This window comes from Saccostrea cucullata, unplaced genomic scaffold, assembly GCF_032062105.1.
Source record: "Saccostrea cucullata isolate Sc308-1 unplaced genomic scaffold, CSIRO_AGI_Scuc_v1 ctg1958, whole genome shotgun sequence".
In the NCBI taxonomy this organism is placed as follows: domain Eukaryota; kingdom Metazoa; phylum Mollusca; class Bivalvia; order Ostreida; family Ostreidae; genus Saccostrea; species Saccostrea cuccullata.
The window spans coordinates 143806-165512 of record NW_026919846.1 but is presented as its reverse complement, the minus strand read 5'-3'; positions in this window follow the sequence as shown (position 1 = coordinate 165512).

The window sequence follows — 21707 nt, the reverse complement described above, 5'->3', positions numbered from 1 at the left end:
ACTGGTAATAAGACCTTCGTGTGATCCAGTACCGAGGAATATCAAACACATTGGAACTAGATCCAGTACCTAGGAATATCAAACACATTGGAACTAGTTAAAAATGCACCACTTGGTGTACATACAAAAACAGATCATAATAGACTTTGATATGGAATTGAAATGAAATATTGTGCATTCTGTGTTTAAGAGGTCCGATCCCAGCTTTTGAGCAGAGTTTGGTCTGGACCTTTATTATATGTTTGAAACATCTGCTTAAATTTGTCGAAGAGTTGAAGACTATAGAATAACTTTCTTGGATATTATTTTTAAAATGCCAGGAAAATCACAAAGGTAAAATAATTCATTGTCTTTTTAAAAATAGACTGTAGTGTTAAAGAAGCATGTTGACCCCCATTTTCTGAATTGTTTTTTAATTCAGCTATGTATGTAGAAAATAAAAATGTACATGACAAAAATGTTTGACTTTAAATATCAGGAGCTTACCTCGTTAAGTCTTCTCTTTTTACTTTATATAAGTATATTTAAATAGACGGACCATTTATTAACTCAATATTAATTTCGGTATAAGCATGCATATGGGTTTGACTGTTACCTTTTATTTTTACATGTTTTCAAGTGAATTCGTACACGTATCTTTGTTTTAAGGTGACTTCGTACACGTATCTTTTATTTAAAGCACAAACTGTTTTTTTTATTGATAATTCAGAGAATATTTGTATTACCGTAAACCATTATTCGTACGTTGATACCGTGAAAGATTTTAGTAAACGACAATCATATCGATATTTTCTAGATGCCATTTTGTAAAATGGCTATTATGGCTTCCAGGGCCTGATTCTGTTATGGCCCAAAATCCCGTTTTCTTTATATTACAAAAGACTATATTTGTACCAAAATCATGATTTTTGTCACGAAGTGCACAAAAGGTTACCTATGCAATAGTACCACTGCCGTATTCTCACGTAGTGTTGGTAATCAGTTTTATAGCTTACATCAGTATGTATCATCATGTGAAGTTTCATTACACAACTTGAATGGTTTCTTTAAAATAAAGCTAAACACTAATTTTAAGAAAAGTTAAGTGAAGGTCAAAGGAAAGTCAAGGTAAAAAAAGATTGCTGCAGTTGGATAGTTTACATCAATATATGCATCAAAATATGAACTTTGATAAAAATATCTAGAAAGTTTCTTTGAGCTTGATGGAAAGACAGTTGGAAGGGTGGAGGACGGACATGAAAAAAACTATACATGTATTCCTTATCATGGCTTGGCATAAAAAACATGAATCTACATATGTGGATGTTTCCATATCAAGATTATACAAGCAAATTCAAAGAATTGTGGATTTTAAAAGTTCCAATTATGGGCCAAAAATTTATACCCCCCTTTTATCAAACCTAATTTACATCATTTATAAAATTCTGTTATTTAATTTCAGACTGGTAATGGATTAAGAATATGAAATACTTATAAGATCGAGGCCAATGGGTCACATGGTCACCTGAAAATATTATGCTCAATTTTTCCTTGGTAAAGCCCAATTTAAAGGATTGTGCATTTAGAGGCAAACACCTTAGTGCGGGTATTACTGTCTCGTGACAGCATCCCGTTAATTCACTCATGTGGTACGGCACATTTCTACCGTAAAATGTGCACTTTTTACCAAAATCTGTATGTTCTCTGAAATTTTATCGTAAATTTTAACTAAAATGTCCAAACAAGTAAGGGGTTGTAATGTCGTCAGAAAGGGGGCGGGTTTCTTTATCCAATATTCTGTAAAGCTTAAACCTCTGGAAATATGAAATATTTAAATGGGTTACTGAATATCAAAATACATTCAGGGTACTTGTTGTTAAATGCTAAAAAAGATTAGAGAGGCGAGAGGTATAAAAAATAATGTCGATTTATAGGAAGGGTGTTCAAAGTTTATCACGTTGAAAAGTGACGTTGATCCTGTGTGGTAGATGTAGAAGTCTGACAAGCAAATACGCTGTTATAGTCAAGTGAGGATCTTTCACTATGTATAGATCTCTATTTACAATATTGTGTGCATGTGCATTGAAATCAGCTGTTCATGACATTGTACATTTAAATTAACAATACCAGTTTCATTCTTTACTTAACTATAATGCCAACACCGATGACTTGGATAAATAACATAAAAATTCTTTTTTCAGTAGAAATCAGCAATATTTTTCATAGATCTATATTCAGATAGGTGACGTGAGAAATGTTTTCGAGGCAAAGTGGCAGACTTCTATAAGATTGTGACCCAATGTTAAATTGTGTGCACGATTTTGTAAAGAATTGCACAAAAACGACATATCTAAGCAGTAAAGAATACTTAGGATTTCTTTATATCTTACGGATTATTATTATACCCGCACTTTCTAAAGAAAGTTCGGGTATATTGTTGTTACTCATGTCCGTCCGTCCGTCTGTCACACCTTTCTTCCCTGAACTTCTCCTACATTTTACATAGTAGCTTAATCATCATCCGGGAGATGGTTGGTGGTGTCATGTAGATGTGCAGTAAGGTTTCGGAATTTTCATTTCCCCCCGGGGTTCAAATGGTGGTCGAAAAATGACATTTTTAATGTTAAAAGCCCCGTCTTCCCTGAACTCCTTCTACATTTTACTCAGCAGCCTAATCATCTTTTGGGAGATGGTTGGTGGTGTCATGTAGATGTGCAGTAAGGTTTCAAAATGTTGATTTTGCCCCGAGGGGTCAAGTGGGGGTCGGAAAATGACGTTTTTTTATGTTAAAAGTCCCGTCTTCTACGAACTCCTTCTTCATTTTACTCAGCAGCCTAATCGTCTTTTGAGAGATGGTTGATGGTGTCATGTAGATGTGCAGTAAGGTTTCGAAATTTTGATTTTGCCCCAGGAGGTCAAATAGGGGTCAAAAATGACGTTTTTATGCTAAAAGCCCCGTCTTCCCTGAACTCCTTCTACATTTTACTCAGCAGCCTAATCATCTTTTGGGAGATGGTTGGTGGTGTCATGTAGATGTGCAGTAAGGCTTTGGAATTTTGATTTTGCCCGGGGAGGGTCAAATGGGGTAGATTTTATATATATATATATATTTGATATGTTTAATCATCCTGCTTTCAAGAACTTCCCTAATATTAGCTTTACATTAGCTTTAAACCATGATCATTTGGAAAATGATTGGTTTGTTTTGTGTATGTGTAATTAAAATGGTTTCAAAATTTGCATTTTCATGTGGATGGCAAAAAGGGGCAGGAAATACAAATTAAAGAGAAGGGAGGTCAAGGTCACAGGAATGTGCAAGGTGAAGTTTTTGATGCAGTTGACTAGCTCTCACTAATACATATCAGCATGTTATGTTTGAAAAAAAAATCTTGAATGATTTAATGAAACTGAACTTAATTCACTTTTTCTAAGAAAAGAGAGGTCAAAGGAAAGGTTGGGGTCAAAATTTTGTTGCATTTGAAAAGCTTACATCAGTATGAATTTACTATTAGCATATGAAGTTTAATAAAAATATAATTAATGGTTTATTTGAAACTTAAATAAATACATATTTTAAAAAGTGAGGTCAAGGTCAAAAGAAAATTCAAGGTCAAAATAAGTTGATGCATTAATAGTTCTCAGCAGTATGTATTAGCATATGAAGTTTGATAAATATATCTTGAAATATTTACATTCAGTGTTCTTATGAAATCCATTAGAAATCCACGACGTTCAAATTTCTATAACACACGCGAAACCTTGTCACCGCGCATTAGAATACACAGAAGGAACTATAAGCATTTTCAATACTCTTGGGACACCAAAATGTAAAATGTTTTATTTCAATTTCACGAAAAAATAAAACCCTGAAAAATTAGCGTAAAAATTAACGTAATGTGCTTTAAGAATTAATTTGTCACTTTTTTCCTCGCAATGTTTGTTTGCGTTATTTAACTTTGCAACGTCATTTAACGTCAATTGACGTCACAAACGGCTCTTACATCTATTAACCACGGCAGTTTTTAACAGCGCTAAATTTACATTTAACATGAACGAAATAAGCAATTACGAAGAAAGAAAATTAGAGAATGTAAATATAAGCATTGAATTCATATTTTTGGCTGTCTTCGGTCCTATAACACACCTGGCCGTGCCGACAAATTATCATACCGCGCTAACGCGCGGTATTCAATTTGTCGGCACGGCCAGGTGTGTTATAGGACCGAAGACAGCCAAAAATATGAATTCAATGCTTAATTGTTTATTCAAAACTGATCTAGACATTAATTTTTGAAAAGTGAGGTCAAGGTCACAGGAAATGTCAAGGTAAAAAAGTGAAGCATTGTAAAGCTTACATCAGTATGTATCATCATGTGAGGTTTCATTACACAACCTGAATGGTTTCTTTAAAAAAGGCTAAACACTTATTTAAAGAAAAGTTAAGTGAAGGTCAAAGGAAAAGTCAAGGTCAAAAATTATTGCTGCAGTTGGATAGTTTACATCAGTATATGCATCAACATATGAACTTTGATAAAAATATCTAGAAAGTTTCTTTGAGCTCGATGGAAAGACAGGTGGAAGGGTGGAGGACGGACATGACAAAAACTATACATGCATTCATAATCATGGCGTGGCATAAAAATCTTGAATCCACATTATATGAGGATGTTTCCATATCAAGATTATACAAGCAAATTCAAAGAATTGTGGTCCTCTGCTTTCTGTGTCTTAGTGAAGGAGATGCCATAATTTATGGCAGATTGTGTGATAAATATGCACCCTTATAATATGTTAATTTATGAAAATTAGGTCAAAGGGGAAAACTCATAGCATGCTCGGAAATATTTTGTTGCAGGTAATGTACATTTCAAATATGAAAGTCCAATTTCTTTTCAATCAAAAGTTATATATATATATATATATATATATATATATATATATATATATATATATATATATTGAAACAGAAAAAAATTCACAGTGCTCGGTACTTGACAGGTAAATCTTTTAAAAAAAAAACACGAAAACCCTTAGTTTAGCTTAAGCGCTTTCATTTCAAATCTTCAGAAACTTTACAATACGTTACATAGCAACATAACGTTATAACGTCATAATAAGCGGAACATTACATACAAACGTCTATTGTGACGTCATAGTTAAACTTTGCGGAAAAACTGCTCAATTGTTCAGTCTAGGTTTGAACATATGTATAAAATGTTTTTCTTTCTCACGTCTCTGAATATCGCTTTCACTTGAAAGTATGTAAAAAGGAAATATAGTGAATTGTTTATTTCCACAAGTATCCAAATGTTCACTCAGAGGGATTTGCCGATATTCTGGAGAGTTAATATGTTGTCGGTGGACACGCATCCGGGCACGCAATTGATTGCTCGTTTCCCCGATATAAAATTCTTGGCATCCAGCACACGTAATTACATATTTTACATTTTTAGTGGCACAAGACATGTTTGCATTTACTTTGAATTGTCTTCCATTAAAGTCATAAGTTGATCCTTCCATTATATGTGTACACGTCCCGCAACGCGCGTCTTCACACTTGGTCACTTTGTATCTATTCTTAAAATGGGACGAACACAGAATTCTTCTAAGATTCTTGGGCTGTCTTCTGCTGTTAATAAATTTTACATCTCTATATATTTGTTGTGTTGACGTTGTTAAGTTGGTGTACTACGGAGGTCAAATTATGATTCCTTGGATTGTGGGTATGCACAAATGGAATTATATCTGTTTTATTTTTCCTGGGTTTTTGTAGACAGTAATTCTGACCGTTCATATCCTTTGGCTTTCAATATCCCATTATCTATCAGGTTTTGAGGATATCCCTGTTTTAAAAGGTATAACTTGAGTTCTTTTAGTCGGATATCTCTGGTGTTTTCGTCACTAACGATAGCACATAAACGTCTAGCCAGATTGTATGGAATTGCTGTTTTTGTGTGATGAGGGTGACAGGATCCAAAATGTAAATACTGGTGGGTGTCAGTTGATTTGTAGAAAATATCCGTTGAAAGTTTGGTATATTCTTTGACGACAAGAACGTCAAGGAAAGGTAATTTCATATCACTGCTTTCCATGGTAAATTTAATGTTGGAATCTAAGTCGTTTAATAATTGGTGGAAAATTGATAATCTCTCAATGTTGCCATTCCAAAGAATGAAACAGTCATCTAAAAATCGTTTCCACTTTGATGTTATAGCTTCAGCGTCCTCTTCTCCCCATAGAGTGACAAGTCGTTGATGGAGTTTTTGTTCGAGGTATCCCAAAGTTAAGGTGGCATACGTGGGAGCTACTTTTGTTCCCATCGCTGTTTGGTTTTAATAAAATGTTCTATTCCGAAGGCAAATGTATTGTTTTGCAGTATAATTCTTAATCCTTCTAAGATGAATTCTTGCTCAAAACGATCCTGAAGTAAGTCTGGGTATCTATCAATCCAGTATTTAACCGCTTTTATACCCAAGTCAACGGGTATATTTGTGTATAAATTCACGACGTCGAATGACACGAGTTTCGTATTAGGTTGAATATGTTCTGGTAGGTGGTTGATAAAATCTATATCATCTCTTATAAAACTGGGAACCTTTTCACAATAAGGCTTTAATAAAATGTCTAACAAGTGACTCAGTCTTTGAGTTGAACAATTAGGCCCCCCTACGATTGGCCGAAAAGAGAGATCTTCAGGATTTAGACAGCAAATATATATTCCTTTCTGAGCTTGTATGGCGTTTTTTATTAATGATGACTTGTGAACTTTTGGTAATCCGTAAAATTGACTCTCCTTTGTTTCAAAGTTTGTGAGATAGTCTTTCTCCTTCGCAGTTAAATCTCCCGAGGATGGCCCACTGACAAGTTGTTTTATCTTTGCTAAAGTTCTTGTCTCGTGATTTGCATTAATACTCCCATAGTAGTTAGGGTCCTGTAGCATATTCCAAATCTTACGTTCGTAATATGTTTTAATCATGATTACTACTCCACCTCCTTTGTCGGCTTCTTTGATAACGATACTTTCGTCATTATGTAAGTCATTTAAAGCTTTTTGCTCTTCTTTTGTGAGATTAGATATAATATTCTTCTTAATATTAGGTAGGTTTATATTATCTAGGGTTTCACATACCGTATCTAGAGTTCGATTTCTACCTCGTTTTGGAATAAAGTGGGATTTATTTCTAACCAGGTCCTCTGGTTCCTCATTTTCACTATCTTCTGTTGATTCGTCGTTATCTTCGTAAAAGTATTCCCTTAGTCGTAGTCGCCTTGTATACTGTATAGGGGGAAAATAACTCGCGGTGTTAATATTCGCTATATTCACGGTGTTAACAAATCCGTGAATTCAAGAAACAGTGAATAAATTTTCAATAATCTCCATGTTTTATTTGGAAAATTGAGAATAGAGAACGATAGATTTATATAGGTGTTCGTGCAGTCCATGGTCATTTCAGTAATTGCGAGTAGTGCCGTCATTCAATTAATTTTAATTATCACGCTTTACTTTAATTCAAATCGGCAGATAATAATGTGTTTGTTCAAAAGCTGTTTAATAGCCAACGCTACATGTTTCATCAATCAAAACACGTGGGTCATGGGTTTTGATTACCCTTGCGTATAACTAATGTTACCATGTGTATTTGTTACCTGCATTCTCATGCATATTAGTTCATGTAGTTTTTATCGACATTTTGGTTTTTAAAAATCATTCAAATAAATATGGAACTTACTGACGAAGGAAGTGTGGAAGGATATTATTTCGTAGAACGTAGAACTACATAAAAAGTTTTATTTCCGTCCAGTAGTTTTTCGCTGCGTTGTATTGAAGATCTCGGGTGCATATGCACTCATCGTAATAGCAAAGTATAGGAAAGTCATTTAACTTTTAGGGAATATTAATAACTGCACTTGTGTTAATTAATTAATTATAAAATCTAACAATTTTGTAATAACTTACCCTGTTGTTCGTGAAATAAAGACATAACGCTGATTAATGTCGTTTACATGTAGCTATGGTTTGGATTAAATGGAGACAAGGAAAATAACTTTTATTCCAATTACCAAATTCCGCGAATTCAAGAAACCGCGATCGTGTCAGATGAGAGAAAACCGTGAAAATTACAACCCGTGAAATTAATCCCCTATACAGTATTCCTTTACGTCCGTTTTAAGTTCTTGGTCATTCATACGTGGGGTGGGTGTATATTTCAAGCCTCTAAATAAAAACTTTATCTCTGCTTTAGTTAATATCCTATCTGAAAGATTAAACACTTTAGGATCAACTTCTTTTGATTCCTTGGTTTTATTTGTTCCCTCAACATCAACTAAATTTACGTTGTCTGTTGATATAATTGTGGTATGTGCCTCTGTCCTTGGTTGGGCTTGCCGCCTCCTAAAAAATAGTGCCGCACACCACATCCGATGAACGTTGTTTTTTCATTTCTATAAATGTTTGAGGGTTTGTACTGTCTATTAATCCGTTGGTGGTGGTGGTTATTATTTTGTAGATGGTTAATTCCTTGTTGGTATTTCCTCTTAAAGCTATGATTCTTCGATAGGAGGGAGGCGAGTTTCGTTTCGCGTTATTAAAAGTTGTCCATCGAATGTAATGGCGATGTAGACTTTGTTTTGGGGGCATTGCTTGATTTGCTTTCTGATTTCTCGTGGCATTGGGATTCGATCCAGTCCGCATGGTATCATTGCTCACAACAGATGCATAGGTAGCTCTTGTCGTATCATTCTAACCGGAGTTTTTTGGTCCTGGTTTTCTTATCAACTGTTTTCCTTTTGGCTCTTTAGTAGACTCCTTGCCATCTGTTTTTGCGTAGTCTAATAGCCAGGTTTCCGTGAATCTCCATCTGTTAAATGATTTGTCCTCTTCCTTTTGACAATCAGATTTCCATAGTTTTTGAAGCATTTCTAAAATTACTCCAGTGGCGTTATTTTTCAATTTCAGATCCATTTCTTCGTCTAATCTCAATACATTTCTCTGGTTATTCTCTGCTCACATCCGTAGTAACTCTATTTTACCTCTAACGCGATTTTTAGCAACCTCTATACGGACTGCAGTTTGATCCTTAGGTTCTCCTCGGATTTCCTTTATCCTGAACTTTTTAGGTATAATGAGACTTTCCTGGTTTATCCATTTTTCAAAGTAATCTGCATGGTTAGCATTGTTGATTTGCTTCCAATATGTTTGTTTCCTAAAATTGAGAATCCAGCTCCATTCACTTTTCATCTTTTGCTTAATACGGTAAGCCTCCTTTTGCAAAACTAGCTCATTCAATCAAAGTTGGCGATTGATATACATTTTCCTCAGTTCCGGTGGTTTTTACATTTGTTTCCTCCGTATCCTCAAAATTATAAGGAAAAGCATTTTGTAATTCTCGCTCAGTGGTGCCTGAAGAACGCTTCACAACATCAATCAATTCTTCTAATAGTTTGTTTGTAGTATCCGTTTTCTTCAAAAGTTCCGCCATTGAATTATCAATGTCCATTTCTTTCTCTTTGTTTGCTGATCTCCGTGTTTCCATCTATATATATATATTTAAATACAAGATGTCCTTGGTATAGGTATGTACATATAGAAAAATAATCCAGAGTTTGGAAAAGATGATCACATTTTATTCCAAAGCGTTTTCGCCATTCGGCTCTTCAGTGGATTTTGAATAACAATAGCAACATGACATCACATAATCCTCCAAACTAGTCGCGACCAACATCGACAGGACTGCATTCGGGGCAGATATATGGAGGTACTGATTTAGCAAAATCCTCACTAATACCCACACACCCAGGATGAAACCAGTGCTGGCAGCTGTCGCAGTGCACCATCATCCCCTTGGGATTATACTGCAAACAAACACAATATTTTCTGGTTTCAGTTCCCCTGGCTCTAGGTCTTTTGGGCGACTTGGGCTGTAAGGGCTGATCTTGTCTTTCCCTAACCCGCTTACGAGTACCTATATAGGGACCTACTGACTCCGCTGGCTTGGGACTAACTTTTGAGTGACCCCCACTCCCCGGGCTCTCAGGACTTATTCCTGAGTCCGCGGTCCCCAGCGGTGCAACCACGTCATGTACAGGAGAAGTATCCATATCTCGGGCTACTGACTGTCCGGGCAACTTTTTCTGATAATTAATTAACCATTTAGGGAGTTGCCTGGACTCGCACCTCTTAAGCTTGTCACGGTGCATAACCTTGACCTCGCGCCGAGATTTGACTACGAATATTGTGTCTGACTTGGCTTCAATTATGACCCCAGGCCCCTCCAAACTGACTCTACCTTTTTTCCCGCATTGCGGCGCCAGTATACCAAATCTCCGACCTTGAACTTGTTAGTACGGACCTTAATGTCATGCGACCTTTTCACTGCCTTCTGCGCGACTTTAAGTTTCTTGCGGGCAATGTCGTACGCGCCTTGAACATTCTCCTCTAGGTTTCGTACATATCTGTCCACCTCCCCCTCCTCCCCATTTTGAAAAGACGTGGAAGGCGGTAGGGCAAACATCAAGGTTGCTGGTATATTCACTTCACGGCCGGTATAACCGGTATGGCGATAAACCGCCGACCGCAATGCTCCAGCCTAGGTATTTAACCCATGACTTGGGCTCGCCATCGACGTAAGAGCGAACTGCATCCATTAGAGTGCGGTAATAGCGCTCTACCTGACCATCCTTGACGGACGGTAGGATTTGGTCCTGGCTTTATGTATCCCTAACATGGCGCAAATCTTACAAAATAGCTCGCTCTCGAAAATACCGTCCTGATCTGTAAAGATTTCGTAAGGATAGCCAAATCGAGAGAAGAAGTCATTGATAGCGGAGCGGGCAAAACTTCCGCTGTTTGAGACGGAAGCGGAATACACTCTACCCACTTGGTAAAATTGTCTACCATCATAAGAATGTATTCGTTTCCGCTATCAGTTTTGGGGAGTGGCCCGAGAAAGTCCAGATGTACCCTTTCCATCGGGCTTTTGGCTTGATAACTCTTAAGCTCGGATCTGCTCGGCAACGAACCTCGCTTGTTTCTCGCACAAACGTCGCAAGATTCGACATATAGCTTAATTTCCTTAGTCATGCACCACCAGTAGAACTGTTGTTTAAGACGTTCTTTAGTTCTCTGGATTCCCTGGAGACCAGAGGACGGTATGTCATGACACAAGTGCATGATCGTAGGCTCCGCGGCACGAGGAGCCGACGGGACGTATCCGAGTCATCGGGTTCTCGCCAAACAACACCTGACTCGTCGAGATAAAAACAGTCTCGCTCCAGAAGTTAGCACTTCTCTTCCGGGCTGCAGATAATTAAGTCGCTTTCGGTAGGTAAGGCCCCAGACTCTAAGTACTCTCTCAGGTATACTATAGCTCCATCCTTTCTCTGTTTCTGAGCTAAATCTGCGGAACTGTATGAGGATAGCGGAATTCCCGCAGTGTCACCTGTTAACTGACAGACTTGAGGACTAACTGTCTCAATCTTGGGATTTACACTCAACAGCCCACTGACATTAATCTGAAAACTGGGAAGTGCAGACGCACTTACAGTCAAGGGAGTATCATCCCAAGAACTGGAAACAATGGCCTGACGAAGAGTGGGATCTAACGAACCACATTCAACCCACTCAGCGGACGGACTCTCCGCTGGCACAGGCTTTTCGTCAAAGAGTTGGGACAAAGGAATTACATCGTCGATTTCGGTATTAAAGTCATGCCAGCGCTCTTGGGCTCGGCGGCAATACCGGCATCCGCCGCACGGCAAGTCTTCGACCCTAATTCTCGTCGAGTACCCCTGGCACGAGTCGGGTATGTCCCGGGACAGCGCGTCAGCATTGACATGTTTTTTTCCCGGGCGGTGTACGACCCGCATATTGTACTGACTCAGTTTTTCGAGCCATCGAGCGATTTGGTTCTGCGGATGCTTGAAGTTCATTAGCCAGACCGGGCTATGGTAATCGGTCCTGACCGTGAACTTGCGACCCAGCAGGTCGGAATTGTCCTGTAAAATTAATAACCGCCAATAGCTCTTTACGAGTAGTACAATACCTGCGCTGTTCTGCGGATAGCACAGCACTCCCATACCCTATTGTTCTTTCTTTCCCACCCCAGACTTAATTCCCCGCCTACGGCATGATCCGAGGCATCAGTATCCAGGATGAAATGACCTGTACTGTTCGGTATCGCAGGAACTGAAGTTTAGTCATTAGCTGAATGAGTTCCTCGAAAGCATTATGCTGCTCTTCGCCCCACCGGAAACCGCTTTTTCCGGTAACCGCATACAGCGGAGCCGCAATTCTGGAGAAGTGAGAGATAAAACTACGGTGATAATTGGCGAACCCGAGAAAACGCTCTACACCCTTAATATCACGAGGAACAGGCCAGTCACGAACTGACTCAATGTACTTATCCCCCATCTCAACTCCGTGCTCGCTCCCGGTTCTACCAAGGAACTCGACCCTAGTCTTAAACATCTCGCATTTCCGAGGCTTGAACTTGAGACCATACGCTCGGAATTGCTCACACTTATCGTAGGTTATCAAGGTGAGCTTGCGTTGAAGATCCTAGGACTAGGATATCGTCTAAGAAAGCTAAGGTGATCTTCCGGTTAAGTCTGTGCAACACCAAATTTATGGCCCTAGCGAAAGTTGCGGGGGCATTACACAGACCGAACCCCATTCTAGTAAATTCGAATAAGCCGTACTCTGTTATAAAGGCAGTCTTTTTCCGGTCTTCCGGAGCTATTATAACTTGCCAATAAGCCGCGTTAGAGTCAAGCTCGGAGAACAAGCGGTTTCCCGCTAGCGTGTCCATGCACTCCTCGATGAGTGGCAGAGAATACGTGTCCTTGACAGTCACCTTATTCAGGGCTCTATAGTCCACGCACCAACGGACGCTGCCATCCTTCTTCCGGACCAGAACTGGGGCGGACGCCCAGTCCGAGGAAGACGGCTGGATGACTCCGGCTTTTAACATCTTATCGAGATGACCCTCTTCCTTCCCTTGAAATAAGCGGGGGTGCGTCGCATCCGCTGTTTGACGGGAGACGCGTTACCGGTGTCTATTCGGTGTTCGATCTCGGAAAAAACGTCCGAGATCAAGGTCATCAACAGCAAAGACGTCGTCAAATTTTTTTGACTAGCTCCGCTGCCTGAGATCTGACATCCACAGGCGGGTCTTGTTTAACTGCTCTAAGAGTGGGGCGATATGGTTATAGTTCTTATCCCCCTCAAAGGTTACACGACGCAATGTGGGCTTAGTATCGTTGACTAGATAGGCGGGAACGGCTTTCCCCACCTTAATGCCAGTCTTAACAATATGACTTCGGTCTGTCAAATTCAAGATGCACAGCTTGGCTCTATTCACTGCAGAGTTGTATGTCTGCGAAGCTACAATACCAGGCGGAAATATGCTAGCTGGTTCCAGCATAAACTCTGGCATATTGGAACTAAGGGTACCCTCGATAACTTGGGCACTGTGCGGGGGAATACGCACTCTGCGGACTGAAACCGCATCGAGTATTGGTACTGACTCATCAACACTCATAGCATATGTGCTGTCAATGCCCTTGACCCTTAAAGTACCGGCTTCACATGAAATTTCTACACCATGCTTGCGCAGGAAATCAATTCCCAGGAGCATATCATCTTGCAGAGGACAAGCGTATATCGGGTGAGCAAAATCATAATCCCCGATTCGTAAGTTAAGACTCCCGAGGTACTAAGCGGTCATTCCAGCTCCCTCGCCAGCTAGCCTAACATTAGTATCGCCTACAACTTCGGGCTGCGGCCTCAAAGACTTGTAAACTTCGCTCGATATTATCGGTATGTCGGCTGCTGTGTCGATTGTTGCTCTCACTTGTTGGCCTCCTATCCGTATCGCGATACGCCACCCTCCTGAACCGATGGCTTGACTACCGGACCTAACAGACAGAATTACATAGGTTGCGTTCATATTCGGCTCACGGTCTGACGCACTATGTTTGTCTTTAGTTTTATTACTCGTCGACTTAAGACAAGACATAGGGGTCCCCGATCTACGCCTACGCTGGCGGATCGGGCAGTCGCGACACAAGTGCCCTGGCTCTTGGCATTCGAAACATATGATTGGCCTCGGCGCACGAGAACGTCCCCAATTTGATGACGGATCCCTCGAGGATCCTCGCTTGGGACTTGATCCTCGGGTGCTGTCCTCCGAGTCGCTGGAATAGTATGTTCTATACAAGCCCCGATCCGGAGACTCGGAACGGTCCCTTCTGGCACGTCGATCTTTCATAGATGTGCTTTTGTTATAACTTATCGACGGTCTCATAGGGGAACTCAATGCGACGCAAAGGTCCCTCGGATCAGGTCCGTCTCTGTGTGAGAGGCAAAATCGGTCCCTTGACTCTGGGCACCCCCTGCGTGCGACGCAAAGATCTTGAGACTCAGAATCTGATCTGGCACGATAATGGCCCGGATTGGGCGACTGTCTTCGGTCATTTTGACGGTCTCTAGACAGGGATCTTGCCACTCTCGGCCGGATGGCTAACCCTCACAAAAAAATAATATAGTTAACTATAGTTAACTATAGTTAACTATAGTTTACAATAGTTAACTATAGTAAATCAAAGTGTCAAAGTTTTTGCCAAAGTTTTTTTCAAAGTGTCAAAGTTTTCACCAAAGTTTTTCAAAGTGTCAAAGTTTACGCCAAAGTTTTTTAAAGTGTCAAAGTTTTCGTCAAAGTTTTTCAAAGTGTCAAAGTTTTTGCCAAAGTTTTTCAAAGTGTCAAAGTTTTCGATAAAGTTTTTCAAAGTGTCAAAGTTTTCGTCAAAGTTTTTCAAAGTGTCAAAGTTATCACTATAGTAAATCAAAGTTTTCAAAGTGTCAAAGTTATCACTATAGTTAACTATAGTAGTTAACTATAGTTAACTATAGTATTTAAATTTAAAATTTGTTTGTAATTTTGTTAGGGAAAGCTCTGCGAATTATTTGATAAGTTTTGACTCGTATAATCGCTTCTTCTAGAGTCGCCGGGGGATTATTTATTAACTGCTGCCCCGCCTCGCAGTCATTACACCCAAGAGCAAAACGGACGACTATTTGCTCTTGGAAAACTTCCGGTGAAGTTCTGCTACCAAACGCTTTCTGGGCAGTGTCCATTACTCAGTCCCCCCATTGCTCAATAGCTCTGTCCGCTTTGCTGGCAGATAGAATTAAATTCCAGCTGTGAGGCGGCTCTAAGGGAAGCTTTACCGAATCTCTCCTACATCTGGAGTGTAACAATTGATGGGTTTGTGTATTCTAATTATGCAAGTCGGCCATTGAGGATCTGTTATTGGCTGAAGCTGATCATGTGACCTTAAAAGCAAGCGAAGCCAAGCTGCGAGGTTCCTTTTTGTCTAAGTGCTAGACGGAAGAAGAGGCAGATTTCGGCGATATGGTTATTTGTTTGGGTGGCCTAGTACTACTGAGGCTTACCACATTATTTTATCAATACTAGGTGGATTGCCTGACGATGGAGGCTTGCCACAATAACGAAGTAAGTATTGTGTGACTAACTATCTAGAGGCCGACCATAAAGGGAAGTCAACCCTCAAAGGCTTGTCTGGTGACCTCTCTAGACAGTGTAAGTCTCTGATAGCAGTGGATGACTGTGCGTCCTGAAAAAGGACAATTCAGTATCTTCTGTTGTCGGAGGCTGATCACTGGGAGATTGGACGTGACTGACACTACGAGCCTGAATAAGGCAATATTGATGTCAGTCCGGTGCTATTCAAGAGTTATTTTCCCGTAAGTAAGGGACGGGCCCTATTTGTATATATTTGCAGGCCAATCATTCTATCTAATCATTTTGAAGAGGAAAATTATTTATTGTATACATCAATCCTTACCGAGATCCTGGAATCAACCAGGTACGACCCCTCAACACGTTACAGGAGAACGACTTCTCGGAAACTTAACAGCGCGCCTCGTCGATATCAAAGTACTTAATAGGTGCCACCTCTAGCGTAAGACTTAGGGCAAACAGAGAGTCGGGATCATTCATATGAAGCAGAATTTATGCAAAATCTTATGCATGAAAAGAAGAAAACACTTGCTGTGGCCTTCAATTCGACATTTAGATATATCGACGACGTATTGTCAATTAATAATGATAATTTCCATTCCTACGTCGACACGATATATCCTGGTGAGCTTGAGATAAAAGATACCACAGAGTCCGACACTTCTGCTTCATATTTGGATATTTTACTTGAAAAAGACACTAATGGTTATCTAACAACCAAGCTATATGATAAACGTGATGACTTTAACTTTTCTATCGTCAACTTCCCTTACTTATGCAGCAATATACCTTCATCACCTGCATACGGAGTATATATATCTCAGTTGATTCGATACGCAAGAGCATGCTCTACGTAGGAACAATTTCAAAAACGAGATAATTATTGACAAACAAGTTGATGAAACAAGGATATCAACAGTCTCATTTAAAACCATCATTTCGCAAATTTTATGGTCGATACAATGACCTTGTCAGCAAATACAATTTATCATTGAGTGAAATGCTGACTGACATTTTTCATACCAATTGTTAGTCCATTATTTATACACTGAATTGACGACGGATTCCTTCCGTTATTTCCTGATCATGACAACGAGCACACGGCGGGTGTGAACGGTCGGCAGGGGATGCTCATTCCTCCATGGCACCTGATCCCACCTCTGATGTTTCGGAGGTCCGTGTTTGCTCTGCTCTTATTTTGTATATTGTTCAATGGACGTTGAGATTGTTGACTGTTCGTTATTTCCATATCCTCCACTGATGAATTTCTGCGATAGTGGAGAACTTGGCATAGAACGGACCTCATTCAACATCCCCGTTATATCTCACCTCTTTGACCTTGGCCGGAATATTCTTACTTACACAGCTACAGGTTCCAGCGGGAAGTAAACTTGGCAACTTGGTGGTCATTAGCGAATGAACCTGTATGGCACCAGGCAACCCCCCATGAATAGGCACGAGCGATGGACTACCTGTTAATGTAGCTGACTACCCAACCAACCTACCATAGTGGCCAGCGCCCTGACCACTCGAGTTAGCAACACTAGCATGCGCGGACGCTAAAGACACGGTCGCGGAAGTACCCACTCGGGTGCACCATGCAACATGACCCGGGACCGGTGGGCCCGTGCTGGGAAGCACTGGGTAATCCCCCCCCCTAACGTGAATGAACCCAAAGTAATAGTTTTCGGGAAATCCCAAGGCTAAACTGTCATTGCCAAACGATGATAAGGAATTACCTTGAGACATGTTTACACTGTGTCCACCCACAGAAACAGACATAGACCCTCCGCCAGGTGCGGTCACTACTGGGGTCACTGCAGGCATCTGATATCTGGGTAGTGCGCTAGGGACCCAAGAACTCCACTGGCTACTAGTCACTACTGGCTGACTAACTTTAATATCCTGCGTGGGTAGGGATGACTTGGGCTGACTAGCCTTCATCATACCAGCCAACATTGCGTAATATAACTTTATTGCCCCCCATAGTTGTCTCCATAGACCCAATGTTGGATCCCATAGACCCAAGCTGCGCTGACACACTGGTCCCCAGGGCATCAATATCCCCCCTCAGGGCCCCCATATCCTGACCTACGGTATCCACCCTTCTGTTCACTGTACCAAGGTCACCCTGAACTTGGGAAATATAACCCTAAATCTGACCAATATCCCCTCGGAACTGACTCATTTCCCCTTGGATACGGTGAATCGCTCCCTCCAGTATATGCTGTCGTTCCTGGAGGAGGGAATAGAATGCGGACCATCCGGGTGTGTCACCTGGACCCTCTGAAATAGCTCCCTGAGTGAGTGACATGTCCTCCTCCCCATACTGAGTGACATTATCCGGGGCACTCCCCCCCCCCCCCTCGGGCATCGGTGTACTAGCAACACTCAGGGCAAACTTGACAGGCGGGACTTTCCCTGGACTGCACTCTAACGGGGTACCTATCAGACACATCCGGTCTACTCCCCCTGCCCGAGCGTACCAGCCCTCCTCGGGTCTCAATGCCCCCCTGCCCAGACCAAACGAGCTACTCTCACGGTCCATTACAAACACACAAACCACAAGATAAATTTAGTGAATACACATAAAAATACCTCGCGGCTTATCCGCTAAAAGCATAAAACAATATACAAAATACACAAGAAACTTTAACCTTACAAAAATACTTTACATAATAAAAAGTACAAAAAATCCAAGATGGCAACGGCACTAGCTAAAACGTGCTAGGTCGGCATCCCGCTGTCCAAACAAAAATCTCGGGTCGCAGCGTCAATATAGCCTTTCTCTATATTATCTACTGTGATGGCGGAATAGAGAACACACTATGATAAAATGATCCGTTATTTATTAGTGCCCGAAGTTATAATATATAAAATACAATAATGACGGAGCTAACAGAGACACGTCCGTTTTCTGCAGCTTCTAACACAAAAGAGAGCGAGGATAGGTATACGTCACGACAGGTGCTGTGACGTATACCAATGTGATCGGAGGTAGCAGGGCAATACGTGTCCAGTACCTCCAGGACAACCACAATAATATTTTACCAAAATCTATACCAAACTTGTACTTACCGACTGTCATAGGTCCCGTCAACGTCATGAAATATAATCCAATTAAAACACAAAATAATTCCTACTGACATACATGCACTTATGTCTACACCACACTAGTACTGCACGTGCAGTACAATCTGAAAATGATAATGGTAAAACTAGTACTTAAGTTTTGTACGTGACGCAAGCCCAATGTGATGCAGGTGTTCAGATACATTTATATAGTACAAGAACAAATTCATTTGCAAAAGATGTTTTATATTAACTTTGCCATAAGATAGGCCTATTTCCAAAAACAGGCAAATAGGGTGTGTTTGTGTGTATGTTGATGGGAGAGGGGTGGGGGGTTGACTAAATTGATTGGGTATATGGCAGGTGTTTCTGCCTAATCAAATATAAAAAAAATGTTTGTACATTTTGAAAAAATCATCAAAAACGCTTTACACTAATTGAATAATATTATTTGTTGTTGATCTATATGAGAAAATAGATTTTAATTAAAAGTTCCAATTATGGGCCAAAAATTTATATCCCCCTTAATCAATCCTAATTTACATCATTAATTAAATTCTGTTGTTTAATTTCAGACTGGTGGACTTTTGCGAAGACATTGACTTTTACAGTTGACGGCTTACTTTTACAACAGGAAAATATACGGTAGCTCTTTTGTGAAAAAATATTGATCTTAATATTTAACAAAAAGATGATAACAGGCTATTTCAAAGATCATATTACGTTGTCGAGAACGAAAACGGCAACATTCCTACCCTCAACACCCTCCCTTCAAGTCTTGACTAACGTCTGCCGAGTTTTCTTACCAAAATTTGCCTTCTTCTTTATTTCATTTCTTAAGTTATTTAAAATTAAATGATATATTAATTCTAATGAATTAAGTATCCAAATAAATTTTATTTTACCATCAATTATAATTTTTGTTTGATAAATTATTTTAAGCCCCGAATACATAACTTTCACCTCTTGAGATGTTTTATTTTCTATTTTCAATTCCGTACCTCCGTACATGACGCAGGTTTAAATGTCCAAGTGAGCTGTCGAATGTAAAAGTAAGTCTCTTCATAAAACTCCACCGGTAATGAATTAAGATATATGAAATACCTATAGGATCGAGGCTCATGGGTCGCATGGTCACCTGAGCATATTATGCTCAATTTAATGAATACATGTATAATGTAAACTATTGAATTATATTGACTTTTTCCCTGAAAAAGCCCAATTTGAAGGAGTGTGCATTTAGAGGCAAACACCTTAGTGCGGGTAGTACTGTCTCATGACAGCATCTAGTTTTATGATATTACCGTTCAAAAAATATATATCAATCCATGCATCAAAATTTTGTTTGTGTTATGCATCCTTAATATGTTTAATATTCACAAGTCGCCCGATCATCGAGCTCTGGTCTACAGTTTGGTTTTTACCGTCGGCCGGAATTTTGAACATCCTTATTTTCGAAAGACGAACGACTGACTTAATAAACTGACTGCCGATGGTCCGACGATGATCTAAGGTTGGTCGACGGATAACTTCAATTGAAGAAATCAGTCACCGACGCAGAAAAAAAAATTATAATTTGTATAGATGGACACAAAATTGGTCGGCCGCCAAAAAAGAGTTCAAAATTGGACAAGACAACGGCTGATGAACTATGATTGTCACCCGAAGAATCCCACTTTTGCTTCAAAACCCGTCGGCCGTTGGTCGTTTTTAGAAATGTGACAGGGATTTTAAGGAATCTCTAAAATATAAGAGTATGATGTAAAAAAAATGTGGGCCTCAAGAAACAATGACGCTTTATAAATGAAACTAAATTGTGACAGCGTCGGGTGATCTTATAATGCATTCCTTATTTTAGGATGATTTAATAAATATTCATGGTGTCAAGCTAAAATTTCAACATTTATTTAAATTTTGTTGTTTGATATTTCTGGGATAAAAATTGTAAGATTTGACAATATATTATTAAATTTATTGCACCAGTCTTCGAACTTTTTGAACAACCCTCGTATAATGGATTCAAAAATTTCAAAAAGATACAAAGATACATAGCGGGTTCCAGTAAATGTTCAACCAAGCCTCTTTCTTTACCCTCACTACGATATTAACTGTAGCTAAGGAGAAACTTCAAGAGTACTGTGCAACAATATGATAGTATTCAAAAAGTTGCGTAAATTAGATGTATTTACTTAAAAATTCCAAGGAACTTTGGAAAGTTTGAAATCAAAAGATTTCACATTAATAAACAGCTTTAAAACAAACGACATTTCAACTTTTTACACAACCATTCCACAAGATGGTCATAGGGATATATCGTATCGACCATGAAAATGGAAATAACCATTTTAATTGACAATACGTCTTCGGTATATCTATATATTGAGTTGAAGGCCAGCAACGTGTGTTTTCTTTTTTTCATGTTAACGATTTGGACAAATTATGTTTCATATGAATACAAAAAAATAGGTCTGCTAATCACGGGGCGCAATTGGTACCCATGGGAATTTCAATAGACTGTTGAAAGACCCGGTCTCCAAAACCCACATAGATATTGTCAATCAGAAACTCAAGCATCTGTTTGATGTCAACCTCAGAGTACTTGTGTGTAAATTCTGAATGCTTTAAACAAAATAATTTTGCAAATACCAATGACAAAGTTTGTAAATTAACAAGTTCCATTTTTATTAACAAGCAGCTGTCTATTTGTGAAAATGAAATGTAAGTAATGATAAATAACCATGTTTTTTTGTAAATTGAATATTGATAAATATACCGATCCAGGTAGCTCCCGGCACCCAAGGTGAGGTATTAACCGAGCGCTTCTGAGGAAGTTTTGCCTCAAAACATTATTGTATGTTATTGAAAACAAGCAGCTGTCAATGATATCAAAAAGCATGGACTGTAATTTATCGTGGGGAAAGGTTGTGCATAAAGTTGAAAAGTCAAACATCCACTGGTACTTTAACTTTGAATAGGAATATCTCGAAAATTAACAATAGGTAAGGTATGTTGCGTACTTCCTTAACCTTGCCATAAACTACAATGCCGACCTACAGCATATGCATTCTGCTTTACTTCAGCTACACGTTATCTTTCGGGGAGCCATGAAAAAGCAAT